The 17,127-nt window shown below is 39.0% G+C and overlaps 1 protein-coding gene across 3 annotated transcripts in view; it reads right to left on the bottom strand.

Annotated features, from left to right (window-relative positions):
• The window catches only part of LOC111262053 (corticotropin-releasing hormone receptor 1), an 84,047-nt gene extending 69,536 nt beyond the window's left edge, over nt 1–14,511 (bottom strand). For 2 of the 3 annotated variants that reach the window (XM_022836024.2, XM_022836026.2), the window contains exon 1: nt 13,710–14,511. The gene's annotated coding sequence lies outside the window, so the exon portion shown is untranslated. Of the gene's footprint in view, nt 1–13,098; nt 13,223–13,709 lie in introns of all 3 variants that reach the window. The other variant, XM_022836025.2, reaches the window with a different exon arrangement.
• Between the last annotated feature and the right edge of the window lie 2,616 nt (nt 14,512–17,127).

The raw sequence follows: 17,127 nt of genomic DNA, 5'->3' as shown, positions 1-17,127 counted from the left end.
AGCGATCCGTATGACTCCGCCTCGTAAGGGCGTCTTCAGTCAACGTTTTGTCGAAAATGGATGAGGTGTAGTGAGTTCATTTAAGCTACATTATAGAAGACACTTTGACAAGTACACTGCGATTTTTTCTCCCGTAACAGCGATCGTTCGGGACAATAATACAGAGCAGATGTTTGTTCGCACGACTGCACCTTCCTTTATAAACAGCTGCATATTTGTGTGCCACCTAAGAAACATTGTCATTTTGCGACCAAATACTACAGATGACCTTGAACCTACCTGCCTCCTAGCTTGACTTATTGAGACCACACCTTAAGAAATTATGAGAATCGCTCGATTACAATATCATTATAAAAGAAACGAGTAAAAGCACGCGAACACTAAATGATCTTTATCTGTAAACGAAAAAGTTCTAAAAACGGAAAAATGGTATTTCCCACACACGAAAGCAGATCGGGTCTTATAGAACTGCTTATAGACCGTTTTGTTTAGGGACCGGAAACCGTCTCAGTTAACATCCCCTTGTCTTTTCGAAGGCTTCCTATGGCTACCATGCCTCGTCATTGCTGTATGTCACTTTGGAGTCTGATATGAACAGTTAGACTTCGTCGGATATTAATTATCTTGTATATGCTGATAATATAAGGTTTCATTGCTTCATTCGCAGAAACTCCTTCAACAAGCAGCTGCGTTTACATTGCGTCTGTTACAATCAAGAAGCAATAGGGTCTTCTAAGATTTAATTCGAAACTTGACGAAAAATACTATCCGATCTTTTTATACTAAGCTCCTCATGCGCATTGCGAAATGGAACAGCTTATCCTCAGAGGCGTGTCAAATAATGCATGGGCATCTTAGACCGCTTTTATACACACATATATAATTGACTCTAACCTTCCATTTACCTCCTGTATTAAGTAGAGTGCATGCGTGTTCATTAAGGTCGCTATATTTTAGGTAATAGTCTAATAATAGTCGCTATAAATTAGCGAGGCAGATCACTTCGTGATATATTTGCGTATTTTCGGGAATTGTACATATGTCGTTGACGATCCTGTAGTGAAACACCGTTTTATAAGAAGGACCCTCAGACGGAGAACTGTCCATCGGGATCTGTTCAACGTAAATGCATATCAGCTTGTTAGCCAAGGAGAGAAGGCAGATTCATCTATTGTTGTATTTGTTTGAAAGGAATATATGTCTTTATGCTTTATTGCGAATTTATTATTTACGCCAATGCAAGGCAGTAGATATTACTGGCTATACGTTTAGCATCGAAAAGCATTTTTTTTTCGTATTGGTGTGCGACTTTTGAAAACGTTGAAATCGAAACGGGACAAAGTCAGTAATTCTCAGCATTAAGCTTTTATCGTTCTCATCACGAATATTTGGGGACTACGTACTTTGCTCGTACGTACCTCACTAGACAAGAAAATCCTTATTGGTGATATCATTAACTCAAAAAGCGTATGTGCTCAAAGATATTCGACTATAAGCTAGATAAAATGCTTTATATGGAAGACCCACAAAGCTTCTGGGGGAGGGTGAACGCTTAGAATAATAGATTATCAGAGTCTTTTGCAGGCGGATATGCTATCTCGGATTAGGTGTTATCTGTAATCATTGTGCTCCTATTCGAACTCAGATTTGTTACGAAACAATTGTAAAATTATAAAAAGGAACTAACAAATCATAGTGGTTAGCTGAGACAAACTGTTGCCACGCTAACGGACCTAGATACTAGACGTCGCTTCAGGCTTAGGTGATAGTCAATATTGGGTGATGTAAATGCAACCTATTAAAAGAACACATGTATATAAATACATGTATATTCGGCGTTATCGATAATTTAGCCTAGTTCTTTTGTTACTGGGTATTTTTATTGAGTTCTTAAAAGTTCCAGTACATCTTATTGCAAGAGTTATCAGGTTCTGTTTTCGCCACGGAAATCGGTGAATCAACAATGTATATAATTAGTAATCTACACAATCATAACAAGAATAACAGGCTCGTACTTGTGAGCACACAATTTAATACATTATAGCGAGACTCTGGCACTGAAAAGATGCCGTTGTCGTTAAATTAGGTATAACCTTTTGTTGAATACTTAATGGCTATTTATGCCTTATTTTCTGTTCTGAGAAAGTCACTGAAGTAGCCACAAGGTGACTTTCAAATCACACCTCAAAGTTACCTTTAGACTGATCTCTTTTTCCAGGTTCGAGTCTGCTTTAGACTCTATCTCATCGATGCAGTTTGATGTGGACGGCCAGCGGGCAAGGTCGACATGTCGGCCAGGGCCTTTTGTCGACGTGTTGACTTTTGCTCTAAAACTATGCAAAATAAGCTGAGCAATGACCGGCATCGAACTGTCAAATGTGATCTTAAACCGTACGCAAATCTAAACGGTCTGCTGCGGACCACTAAAAGACCGACTCCAAATACACATACAGGGATCGAGTATGGCCTCCCTTGTTAAACAGACAGGCAAGAATATGTCACCAGCAACCATTCAGGCTGGCGGCTAGATATTTGGGGTTTGTTTGAGGGTGACGCGTATACGTTCATCCGCTGTTTTTGTGCTGAAGAAAACCTTGTTTTGACAACAAGAGATATGCCTTCGTAATATAAGCAAAAGGCGCGTAATGTTTACCCCAGCCAGACCCTACCGAAATTTTAAACTTTTTTGGTTATCAGAAATCGACAATTTATCTCTCTGGGCCTAAGTTTGCAGCTGTTGAAAAGCAAACTCATAGACATCGGAACAAGAAGAACAAAACCGGCAAGCTACCACAATCATAGTGCATTGCATTAAAAAGACATTTAAAAATGCTCAATGCTTTTGATGACTTTGGAATAAAGGCAGGACAACTGATTGACATTATTTGGCTCAGAGTTTTCTTAGGAACGTTTTACCAGGCCATATTGACAGGCCAGATTTAAATCCGTAATCGTAACTGGACGAAAAAAGTTGGCAAATCTCGACATGATAACGCCGATCCGCTTGTCAACGCTACTAAGAAGACTAAGAAGATGCTTAAAAATATAGACAAAAACGTTTTGATATGGACGTATGAGGGACTCCGGTTCAAGGGACGTATGAGGGAGTTCAAAGCAAATGACAGCCTGCAATCACTTAGTACGACTTTTATGGATGTCTTTCTTGCTTTTTCTAATAAAATAACAGCTTGTAAGATAACAGCTTACCAACAAAGCTGTTCTACTGTATCGCTCTCACCCCTTCATACTTTTATATAGAATACGTGTAAAGAAGACACAGTGAGCGAACATCATTTAGACCCGAAATTTTTGTAAATCCAAACAGGGTCTGCCTACTAAGAATAACGTAACACTAAAGTGGTCACTCGGTCCAGCCCCTACCAGAGAAGTAAATAAGTACCATTATCAACATTGTTATAGAGCGCGATTGTTGTTTCAGTAAAACAAACTTTTAAAAATCTCCTATGAATAGTTTTAGGTGACGCCAGCGTTTGACCGTAAGTCTGTCTATTAAATGTAATATACACATTTTCCAGGTGGATTATGCAAAATACCCCATTCAGCTGGCACAATGTAAATAAGAATCAATAGGATGTTGAAAGTATTATGCTCCCTCTTTCAATGCGCATTTGATATAATGTATTACATAATAAAAATGTATTACTACAACAAGTTTGGTAATAGATTTTCATGTTTGTACAGCTTTCCTGAAACGCAATGCCCGAGCCACGATGACACTCCTTATAACTAACGTTATATAGTCTGGTTGGTGCTACTCAAAATAGTGGAGCATGACATCATGTTATGTCTATGTACGTAGCTACATCTATAGAAAAAAAAAATAGGGGGCTAGAAGGGCCCCTGTATCACAAGCAGCAATGGCAAACCGAGGAGCCGCTTTTTTAGTGGCTAACTATCAGCTATGGGCCGTTTCGAAGAACTTTGGACATGACATAAATGCGAAGAACGATGACGATTAGCATATAATCAGTGTGGCTAAGCGAGGTTCCAACTTGAAGATTTGGAGCTCAATTTTTAAATTGACCTTTCGTTCCCTACAACAATCTTAGTGAATAGATTAAATAAGGAAACAGATGGAGTGTATGGTATCTTTCATAAGCCCTATTGACGAAAGCTCCTTAATGCGGTGTTGACGAGGCTATTTTGTCAACTGTGATGACAGCTTTCTACGAAGCTGTGACACACAGGCTAGAATCTTGAAGACCAGGAAGAACTTTGTTTTAAAAAGTGTTGTACGAGAATTTCACAGCACAGTGACTCAAAGTAGGACACAATATGTGACACAAATGCCTGAGATAGTTTTCACAAAAAACGAGCAGAAAAATACAAGCGTTAAGAAGTGAAGTGAATGGATGGAAAATATGCTTAACGGAACAGTAGGAATACCTCCGAGCTTACAACCTTATCTTCAATGCTCTGCCAGGTCTTTCTCAAGACCATCCAACAACGGTACGAGTGTCAGTAAAAAAACCATTGCCACCGTTAATCTCGTACATCGGATTATAGTCGCCCGTAGATAACATGCAAATGCCGCTATAACTGTAGAGTTTTAAGCTGAATGATTTGCTTATGGTAATAAGACGTACAGAACGATGTAGTGAACGTCGGACTGGAAGGTGGTACGACCAAGAAAGTATCAATCAAAGTACACCTATGCAAAGATACAATAGAGCTCCTTAGGATGGCTACAATATTAAAAACTGGAATCAAACTCCAATCCCCAGTGAATAGGTAGTGAAAGAAAAAAAACTGCGAGGATTAAAGCATCCCATTAATAAAAATAGAGCCCGTTGTAGACATACAGAAAATAAAAAAAAAAAAAAAAAAACAGTTAATTTAATAAGGCAAACTTTTAAAAGAAGCTTGCGCGACCTCTAAGATTATGAGGAAAAGTCATGCGAGAGTTATAAGACCTTTTTTCCACCGAGTGAAAGATGCCGCTAACTATTACATGATTGAAACAGACAGGAGAAACTGGAAAAAGTTTGGCTCACTGTTTGCGATAGGACGCTTCAGTTTTTTTTTTTTTTTTTTTATAGGACAACCGATTCTAAAGAGGCAATGCAGATCTCGATGAACAAGATTAAAGATTGCCAAATCGCAGCAAAGGCACCAGTCTGTCAAATGTTCAATTTTACCAGATATCCTTGAATTCATACATACAAGGCCGCCTTTCCTTTGAATTAAATTAAAAAAGTTAAGAAAATCACACATAAGATAGAACAGTTAATCATGCTCCAACAGTGGCGAGCAAAGTAAGATGAAGAGGACTACCGATTTTTTTTTTAAAGTCAGAACCTCCAGAACAAAAACAGCAAATCACGCTAGGAAATCAAACACTAATTTATTGGTAAAAAATTGTCAAAACTGACCTTCGCATTGCATACAGAGAAAAAGCTTATCGAAAGGTCGAAAAATGGAAAACAACCTGGTCAGAATAATTTGACACTGATAACCATTAAAGAAGCGCATTTATCTATGTGCCAAAAGCGTATTGTCATGCAGCGTCTCGGAAAACATACCTATACTACGAGCATATATCTCAGCACGATAAAAGCAGTCGCGGTAATTTTGACACAGAAAGTCAGTCATCTCTGAGCGTCACTAATAAACTACTCGAGGGCCTGATAGAAAAACAATGGAGATATCATTAAGAAACAAATAGAAGTCTACCGGAGCGACGATGCGGCTTCAAAACAGAAAACCAAACGAACTACGTTCCTGCCTTCAATCACATATCCAGGAAGCTCTAGGGAAAAGTTATTTTTCGGTAGTAATTTCCTTCGAGTCCTCTCGTGCATTTGACGTAGTGCTAAAAAAAGCAACTTCTAAACAAACTAGATAAACTCGAAAGGGGCAGCTCTGTAACTTATCATGTAATAACTCGATAAAAGGAAACATTTCCTTCATCAAAACTTCTAAATTATCTAGATTACGATGTATCCCAACGAGACTCCATAGAGCCAATAGCATTTACGGCATACTTAAATGACCTAGTCACGCGTCAATGCACAAACTAAAGTCACGTCAGATCTGTCGGCCACCCACAAATCGTGTATAGGTTTTGGACACAGGTGAATAGAGGCGTAATAGTAAAGTGCATTCTCAGTACGGACTTGAACGAACGCGGCGGTCTAAAGCCGAAGCGAATTTTAGTATCTGACTCTTTATTAAACTTTATTAAAAAAAAAACAATTATTAAAAGTCCACAATGACGGTATGTCAAAATCAATAGAGAAACATATACGACTGTTCCACAATCATTAACGTTTTTAAGATAAAAAATACCTGGGAGGTGATAAATAAATCTAGCAGGAGCACGTTAAAAGCCAAGTTGAGCACGGTATAATTTGGTAAAAATACGATTTGGCTGACAATTGTATTTAAATCATCATGATTGAGTTCATCTTCCCGAGTATCCTAGAAAAAAAGTGACGCTGACACTTGTGAAACATATAGCAGTGCCACTATGCAGTAGAAAACCGTTTAAAAGGAGATATTCCCAGATGCTACTGATCAGCTTCGACGTTCGACAAAACAACTGGGCATTTCAGGGGCCACAACGCCCAAAGCTAACATATCCTACAGAGCAGACCTTTTTAGAGCACGCTTGAAAAGAATTAAAAGATAACCACTAACCGATATTTACAGACGTACAATTTTCTTCATCAGGTTGCTAGAATCCACAAAAGAACAGCTCGACAACACTCGCAACACGACTGTCCACTGAAGAGCTAAATGAGATACTTTTCCAATATACTACAATACAAGCTTAACAAAATAAAACTATTCACACCCCACTAGAGAAAACACAGGAAAGGCCTTAATGTAGCACATGCGGATATTGTGAATCAGGACAAAAAGATTGCTAGGTATCGGTACTCCGGATAGCGCCCAGTGTTCGTAGTAATGCAGACATCCTGTACTGGCATTAAGCTGTGCATGACTGCATAACAGAGAGGAACTCAACAACAACACCATGTAGCACAGAATAGCATCTAATTATAATAGTATACTAAGGAGTCAGCGAAGAAATGTCAATGCACCTCATTTAGAAGAGATGTGCCCTCACGAAGGTTCGGGGGAAAGCCTTCGCGGATTATAAAGTTAAGTATCAACGTATCTTTGAAAAAGTGAACATTTTCCTGTAAAAAACAAAAAACTCGCACAGAGATAAGCTTAAGAAGTGGTATTAGAGCTGTATGTAACCACTTAGTTAATCTTGTATTCTGAAAGTTACAGCAGAGCAATACCACCAACATCCATAATCTATAATGGCAGGCTGCACGGTTCATAAAGGTACCTGTTTGTTGAGATTACTCATTCTCATACGATACGTGATTGCAGAGCAAGAACTTACGGAACGTTACAATTGACACAAATGACATTTTGTCGTCGACGCCAACAGCAAACGTCATATCTACTCTTGTACTTATATATAAGTACTTATATATAAACCTCCCATAAATACGCGATTATTACTATTTTTTGACAGTTAATTGTATCACCTATCAACTCTCGAAGCTGGCATCCATTCTTGACATGTTACCTCATCGTCAAATATTGCTGATCGAGTCAGAATCATCTATTTATAGTTGATGGTTTTTTTTTTTTGCTTAAAATATGTCTCGAACATACATGTTGACTTTCTACGGATTAATGAGTTAGCCTGATTTTAATTTACGTTTCATAAAATACATACGCTCAGCACACAAATTTCTTTCTAATATACAATAGACTTTACAGAAACAGGAACACTTATTTAACAGCTTTATGTATTTAATAACTTATTTAACTGGCCATTATTTGGAAAAAGAACTTAATAGAAGTAAGCTTACTACATTAGTCAATCATCACAAGACGTAAAGCGATGTCGTGCAAGTTTTCCAGCTGGTAAATACTTGCTAAATCTAAGTAGTACTCTAGCACTTGCGGCTCACAAGTGTGGTTACCTCAAAAATTAAGCAAAAACGGTGTATTAAATGTCTAGACTCTCTATATTATCTAAGAATACTGGCTGGTCTTGACACATATTATCGCGCAGCGGCAGCTTACATATATATATATATATATATACCACTTAATGCTTATAAACAACCATAGATCATGCCATCTGTAACAGCAATAGAGGAATAACGCGGTACAGCTCATCAGTCCTTCTTACGACTACAGATTCGTGTAGATTGATTGTCTTGGGTGCGGCCAGAATCACCTGTTTGCTTCAGGTCTGCAGCGGTTCTCCGGTATTATAGACTTTGCTAAGGCTGTATACGAAAGGCCAAGACTTAAAAGAGATGAGGCGATTCCTACAGACATGGAACATATTTGAGGAAACCCTTTTTGTTATTTAACTCTTGTGTTCCGTGATTAATAGAAGCAAATCGTCGACAGTTTTTAGTTTCTCTTGTTACTTGGTAATCATTTCTTACAGCATTATTAAAAAAGCGTATCAGCTGAATTTGGCTGCTTACTTCTTATGAATAGACGATCCCCTCTGGTGACAACGTGCGCGAACGTGCCAAAAAATTGATTTTTATAGGATTTAATAAAATTTGTTAGGTCGAAAATGTAAGCAAATTAATTCAATGCGAAATTTAAGGTTGCACACTGACATCAGAGACTCCTATATAGTTCTACCATGAAGAATTGGTACCGAGAAGTTCACTCTTGTGACCATTTACAAATTATCTTCATTGACCCCTTATAGCACCGTAGACAATGCGTTGTACATCGAAAAAATTATTACTACATTTATTGCTACCACTGTGCCGTCAGGAAGACATAAAAGTAGCTAAATAATGTTTTTTAGGCTTGGATGTAAATGCATATCATCGCTGTGTCCCTCCGATATGCCAAATATCCAAAAACTACTTATTCTTTTAAGCGGAATCCTGCATGGGTACCGTGCCAATTGATAGCTTTTATAAGACTACACGTTTTTCAAATTCAGTGTACTTATATGTAATGCACCGCTTAGAGAAAAACAATAAAAACACAAGTTAATTATAAAGATGAACATTTTGGAAACTGAAGTGTTTGTAACGCTAGCTCCATTGTCCTGATTCCACTGATGGACATTAGCTAATCAGAAAAAAAAACTAACGGGCCGAAAAAAATGTCTAGATGCACAAAGAACTTTCTAAAAGCCTGTTCACAAAGCCGTATGGACTAATGCAACGTATCCGCCGATGCAATTTCAACACTAGAAGGTAATTGAATGAGTATGGTCTAATTAAACGAGTTTATGCGATGATATGATTTCCAGGTAGATAGAACTGTTCCAACAGGCTTGTTTTGCTATGTATGCAGCGAATAGGAAAAACACTTTGCACGCTAATAAACAGCTTTCCGATTGATCCTTAATCTTTCAGCGTTTTTAAGCCTTACCACTATAGGCTCTCCTAGCACCTATGCGCACAGCAACCCAAATTGAAATATTCCAGGTACAAAGCTTGATTATTTTTGAAAAGCCATTGTCCTTGTAGCCAAATAAACGTTTGGTGTCTTCAATGTAGCAGATTTCCGTATTCAGGTGCAAGGGGCTGCATACGAACATACTAAAACTCAGCTTACTTACAAACGTCTGTAAGGCTCATAACACTTAGCATTCAGAGCTCTGCGCTGAAGATACAGTAAGACTGCTTCGTTACCTTCTCTCCACTTCAAATCGACGCAATCGGGTATCTTCCGCACCAGAGATATGAGCTTGTATATCTACTACTACCTGTTTGCTACAATTTGTGAACAGGTAAAAACGCGATGTTTTTAAACAGGATTAATTTGTCTTCATTTTTATTAACTAGCGTTAATTTTTCTTCTTATTATGGATATGCTAATCGAAGATAACAACATACGGATTTCCAACAACAATCGTGGTACAATTAATACGATATCATACAAATGTAGATCACTCGTGTGTATAGCGGATGGTAAGCGGTAAAATGGGGGTACGCATGCGATGGACGTAGTGCTACCCTACAAACGCTATTTATTTAATGCCAGTTGACTCGACCAACCTGTACAATAAACGCAAGCATATCAGGACACTCTTGAAAAGTCATATTCAAAGCGTATTGAATGTATTTACGCCGAAAAGAGTTATTAGTATAGAAACTAAACATTAGAAAAATTTCAAATCACGTAGCTCAATTGTGGTACAATGCTTTTCGTAGTAAATTCAGCACTATAGGCGCTCATATTTCGTTTACAGTTGAGTCGTTTTCTATATACGTTCTATATCGTTCTTATGTATGAACTCAGAAAGCAAAAGCATATACATATACAAGGTGAGGTCTTTGGATAGAATTCTTATTTCACATCGATTAAACAGGAGCACCCTAATACCATCTTTATCCCTATTTTATCATACTAAACCATAAATAAGTTACATGACATTTTTATAGAGCTGCTAGCGATTCAGTTAAAGACATCAGGCACTAAAACCACTTTAATGACCACAGTAGCCATTGTTGTATAGGGCGCGTTAGAAGCATTCTATTTCCATGCCCCTGGGGTAGAAAACGAAAGCGAGCTTCTGTGCGTACATTTGTTCTCACTTTAGCTTAGCCTAAGGCATCTAACTTGCCCTACAGACGGAAAACGGCCTCGGTCAAAGGTGCCCCAGGGACGGCTGTGCAACTTAATCCGTCGACGAAGTTTTCGATCAGATTCCGCATAATTTGGTTTCGGTTTCATCAATCCCTTCATGAATGCGGCGTTTCGGGCTATGGTTTAGCTTCGGTGCTCCTTGATTTACACTTTCCTTGCCCATGGCCCATTTCCTTTTCCCATGGCCCAACGGAATAGCCCCACAGATTCAAAATGAGTCGCAAAATGCTCGTCAATCAGCCGACTTATAATATACAACATCGTGTTGAGCTCGTTGGATCGGCAGGCATTCTGCTCCGTATTACAGCCATATTGTGATCCGTTCCCTGACTTCACATTATGTGCGAGTAAGGCTACCTAATATAATAAACCGTACCGTTCCGTCATCGCAAACCACAAAGCTGTCTCAGAGCTTTTGCTAATTTGAAAATGCAATTGAAGATATTGAAATAGAATACAGACATTCAGCTCATCCTATAGCTAGCTCATTTTAGACTAACGCAGTATATTACTATAGCATAGTACTATACAAATCCTAAGGATGCTACTAGAGCGTCTTTGTTGCAAGTTCCTTGAGAGATCACATTGATACGAGTGATTATACCAGCTCAAGCAGAAGAACGAGCTTCTAAACGAAATAGAGCATGAATACTGTGCTCCTTATATATTCTTGTAAGGGATAACTAAGGGATGCTTGGAATGTTAATCCGATTGTGTAAAATCATTACGTTAGGAAAACATTGAAAATAGGGGCAAAAATTGGGCTCCTCACAAGATGGAGGTACGCAGTATGGTTGCTTGAAGATAACGTACGGCTTCATCACTATATTTCAGTGACGATTTGAACTGAGAAGAATAGAATCGAGTACCAGCACTAGCCATTTATTCTATATTCTATAGATCTACGCCTTTTGATTTCACCTGTTCAAGAGAGTGATAGGCGCCATAATGCAGCATGGCATCGGTTCTCCCAAACAGGCGGTCAATAATCAAAATGAAAAGTCGAGAGTTGGTGAGCGGCTCCTGGAACGCTAATTCCAGTGTACAAGCAAACGTATCATTGTTTTACCAGGTTTATTAGTGACGTTTTTTAGCCTGCCAAATAGCTTCAGACAAACTATTTTACACAAATATTTGCCTTTTTTTGTGTCACACAACATAAACACAGAGACAATATTTTTCAGCAAATTGTACTTCATCTAATATCATAAAATTCAGTTGATAAAATTAAAAAAAAATTATTATTAAGACTTTAATCGCCACATCTCGACATATTTCGATCTAATCTCACTTCTAATCATGAGCACGCCATATACCAAACAGTCGTGATTCTTTTACGTCTATATGTACATATGAAGCGTGAAGGTTCAGGTTCCGTATGATCGGTAAGAGAAAGCCCATTGCGATGACACAGTTAGCAATCGAATAAAGAGAGTAAACTGAGATTGCATACTGTAGGCAATATTTATTAGAGAGGTCTCTCACTTGGCCTCACGGTCATAATAATGTCATTTCCACGTGTTTTGGGGCGGTAACAGTTTCCCACCGCACATCTTTATTAGACACAAACTTGGCAAGCAATATCGAGCGAATGATGAGCAGCACGGAGCGTGCCGCTGCACCAAAAACATTTTTGGCACTGCATAACCGTGGACCTATAGTCACCTAACTGCCAATGTAATCAATCAGTAGTCTTTTCTGGACAAAGTCTTATACTTCCGTGTGGACTATAATGGGATGGTGGGGCTACATAGGCCAAAAAGGAAAAAATTGTTTTATGTTTGAAAAAATTGTTCAAAGACTGTTTTATCTCGCGACATACAAAGGCTTATAACACAAAATTTTGAATTTGACGTCCACCATCGCTCATTTATCTTCGGCTTATAGTGCTACAGTTTAGATGATTCTTCTTTAGTCCGGCATTCAATAAAGCTAAATGGAGAACGATTATCTTTTAAGCAAAATTTATTCTTATATGGTGCTCTATCATGGTTTGCTGTTCAACGAGCTAAATTAAATGTTATGGTCTGCCTATTATAGGTCTACATAAAGTTTCATTGTGATGGTGATACAACTAGGTACTAGCACATTTGTGAATCGAAATCTGTTCCAGCTAACTTCAGCCGATTTCAGTCAATGTAACGACCTTCGTCATCGATGATTGCGGTATGAAGAGATGCCCATGGTTAATCATGACCCAGGACGCAATTTGTGTATTGACGATATTGTTTAATCTAAGCAGTGCAGTAAGCCAACGGAATCGGCAAACTCTTTTTCCAAAAGAAATCACACGTAGAACGCTATTGAAATTTCGTATCGCAAACGCGCTGTCTTCGTTTAATTTTAGAAAGTGTACACCCATATATATTGCTACTGGGCTAACCCTAAAGTAAATTAGGTTCTTATTATTTTATTTTCAAATTGGCTATTTGGCGTCATATATGTCCGAAACCCAGTGGGTCACATTACCTCCAGGGTGGTCATATAATAAAATTCACCACTTGTGTAACTTTTACATCGTGCAGCTTGTTCTCGATTCGCTTTTTGAGATACGTAATTCTCGTACAGACAAAACCGTGTGTCTGCTTCTATCCTGCGAATAAACGAACGTTAATTATTTAGAATGCGCAAATAAAAAGCAGTTGTCCTAAATAACCCTACCTATTGCAAGCTGGTCAGAAAACAACAAGCGGATAGTTTGCGTCGCACTCAGTTTGCATCTAAAGACATCGGCAACGCTCCATTATTAGACAAAAATGGATTAACTCGTCTAATATATCGCTTTCATTTGACTCCTTTCAAATGGGTAGAATTAATTTTGAATTCATTGAAATAAGAGCCTACTTTTTGGGCTGTAGAATTGGGTGTATAGTCGTTGGTGTATAGCGAGACAGGAACTCTCCCGAAAGAATATTGGAGGCGGGTTTGTCTGATCCGCCTGACAGATTGATTTGGTTTCAGTGATCCGACACCGAATGCCATATATGTATTATAGTCGTACGCTACACCCTCAAATATATGCTCGCGTTGGTGCGCTATCATAAGGTTTCTTGTTAGGATTTATGAATAGTAATTCTTACCTGTATAGGCTAGGGAACGTTGATTTAGTCGATTAAACACCTTATTATAGTTCCCGTAGCTTGTGTGTTTGTTATTTCGTTTTCCTAACGTGAAACATATGCAGCTGGATATTCTGTATCTCCTTCTTGTTATAAACTTATTCACTGTGATTACATGTAACAACACGATAAGCAAAATGATGCGTTGAACACGGGATAGCGTTTCCCGCCAACATGGAGCTGGGCACAGGAACGACGCTCACTTAAAGCTACTTAAGCTTATACAGCGGTAAAATATTTTCATGACAAGTGACAACTTTGTTTTCTGCTATTTTTCTGCCTTTCGTTTGTCTTTTTTGAGATTGAAGCGGAACTTTTCTGACACTTTGAGCTCCTTGCAGAGGGATAGTGCTCCGGGCTTACACTATTCATTGAACTGAATCTGACTTGAATTTCTGATCCTGGTATTCCACACAATTTGATTTGACTCAAGCGAGAAAAAAACTGAAGAAGGACTTGTTCTTTTTTCCTCGTTTTCTCTCGCTCTGGCAGGAAAACGGGACAGCACGTTGATTAGTGACACGTCTCAGTTGTCTTCCGACAGTTGTATTTCAGCGCACTTTTTACAAACGGCATCATCTTTGCCACTATTCACCATCAGCACAACTACACGCTTCGCGATCAGGTGGAGGTGTCTAGCTTGGCTTCCGGACCAAGGCCTAGTTTTTGTGTGTCTGCCATTACCAATGAACGAACCCTGATTTCATGCCGTTGATGTTAGATAGCCAACGTTCAGCATGTGCAGACTCGATTTAGCGACCCGCCCGAGAATAAAATCGGCCGTCTCTCCTCAAGGCGAGTATCGCGACTACCCTCTCCCAACGCCATCGGGCGCCCCCTAGACGCTGTACGACGGGTTATCCTCCAGCTAGTTCCAATTAAATCAGCGGTCAACTAGTATCTATCCAGTACGCTTTATCCCTCAAAAATTCTATCGAAATCCTCTCAAATAATTGTATAGAATTAACTGGGAGGGAAGCGGAACTGTCTAAACCTTACACACCAAAGCAAGAAATGTGCCGTTTCGATAAAGCAAAAGAAAATAAGAAAAGTAAGTAGACAGCCTTAATGTCTTGATATAATGGGCATGGTAAACGTAGCGCGGATTGGACTTTTTTCCGGTGGACGTCCGCGAATGGGTGAACAGTTACGCCAACAGTACTACCTAAGATTGGAAATGGCAGGTTTTTTAACCTGGAGCTTGTAGCAGCTTCGTTGTTTTCTCTTCAGACAACTCGAAACCGGATAAGTCAGCTTCAAAAAGGTAACTTTTGTTCCGGTTACAATACATTTACAGATACAAATGTAGACATGATCTACAAAGATCCACTATCCGACACGATATATTAGGTTCATGCAATGATTAATAATACTTGTAAGACCACTCAGCAGTTCTTGATGATTCGATAAATGCGTATAAACTGTATACTTTAAGTGCAAACAAAAAGGGGGAACAATACAACATGGCAGTTACTCCATGCTCTTTGAGACAGAAGTCGCCGATGGGGCAGCAGTAATGTTGAACGACGGCGACTTGAAATTGTTTTCACTTAGCACCTGACGGGTGTCCTGAATGAATTTAGGGCATGCATAAGAACAGCGGCGACTGGGCAATTGGGCGTTGGACTTTACGCTAGTACATGACTCGACTGGCGTATCGCTGTTTGCTTCCAAGATACGCAATAGGCGTCTTAGCAGCAATGGCCTTATACTTTATTCGTGCGTTGTTGTAGCCTAACATCTTCCCATTTTTCGGTAGGTCCCTGCTGGGCAAGACGCTAAGTGCAGAAAAGCACACGACAAAAGTCTTGTCCAAACGATAACTGCTGTCACAGCTGTTCAACAATCGCTGCTGCAACCATCACGATTGCACTAACAGATAATGCTAAACCCAGTTAGCGGTAATAACGCGTCATCAGCAATTATCGATGAGCCTCGCCAGATGAATTAACTGGGCTATAGTGGCGCAGCGTGCGTTTTTGCCAGCCTGTTCTAACTGTAACGTCCACATAGCGCAGTGGGTGCATCTATGAAGATTATATTAGCTTTATTTCCTCTTCCTTGTGATCAGATTAGACGTATATTATACATGCGAAGCAATGCGAACGACAATAAGGCTACTAAGAACACACTTCTTCCAAAATAAACGAAAGACTAAGAAAGTACTAGTCTAACTCGTGATAGGTCGTGTCAGGAGGCGAACCTGGAAACGAGGAGCTGACGGAAAATATTCTTGATTGATGACTTTTACTGGGCCGTTAGATATCACATGTTGCGTTTATCAGTGTCGATATTATCGACCCTACTACCGGCTTTCAATCGCTGGACAGCCTTTCGAGTTTCTATAAAGTTAGTTCGCTTGTTGTTGAAGGACATGTGTTTTGTTTACACTCCCGTAATAGTAACGTGGCCTGCTTATTTGAGGGCCTCGTGGTGGTCGAAATCCGAATCTGGGCGTAGGCACATGCTTCGTTTCGCTCTGAAAAGCAGCCGTCTCATTGAGTGTCTAACAGCGGTGTCGGTGGGAAACCTTGAAACATTTAAGCATTTCGTCTCCAGCAAACTATGTCAAACGTCAAATAGCAAGCGCGGGTAACAAGGGGGCCTAGCGGCCAGAACTGACCCGGCTAAAAAGACAAGCGCTGTACTAAATCAATGATCAAGCTAACTGCAGCATAATCGGCGGAATCTAAAAGAGGAGAGGCCGTAGTGTATGATTACGAATTCTCTGGACAAGAGTTAGCTTAATATTAATTTTTAATTAAATTTAAGTAAAACACCAAGTCGTTCAGACATGTAACTGGTTTAACTATTACACTTTATGAACGCTTACATTATGTACATTAGATATTACAATTATGTTTAAAATTATGGAACTATCCTATTATTTTGAATCACCATCGACTGCCTCTGGTGTTAACATTTTGTAGATAGTAACGTAAAATACGCGACGTGCTAGGATATATCCGAAAACTTTTGAAATGCCGAGCACCAAATTCTGCACGAATCGAACGCATACAAATGAATCGTTTTATAATTTTTCTTAAGTGCGTCTTCTCAAAAAAAGCTCCTACATTCTGATACTTTATGTGAAAACAGATAAGCATATAGAGGCCATTTTATGACACGGAAAGTTTTCAACATCTAGGAGATAGGTCAAAGAGAAGGCAAGCTAGAGAGCTATAAGGGCTACCAGCGTTAGCAACTTTAGCCCATTAGAAGACTTTTCGTCTTATAATAAAGGTTTTTATTGACAGGAAATCCTAACAAAAGATATTCTGAGACATTAAGTTGTCAAATGGAGTAGTATCATACTTTCTTCATTCAGTTTCTATGAAATAGTTTCAGCAGTATTCCTCGTTTATTCTTAGAAATATAT

Source organism: Varroa jacobsoni, unplaced genomic scaffold, assembly GCF_002532875.2.
Source record: "Varroa jacobsoni isolate VJ856 unplaced genomic scaffold, vjacob_1.0 scaffold_625, whole genome shotgun sequence".
Classification (NCBI taxonomy): Eukaryota; Metazoa; Arthropoda; class Arachnida; order Mesostigmata; family Varroidae; genus Varroa; species Varroa jacobsoni.
This window is presented reverse-complemented; position numbering and strand designations above follow the sequence as displayed.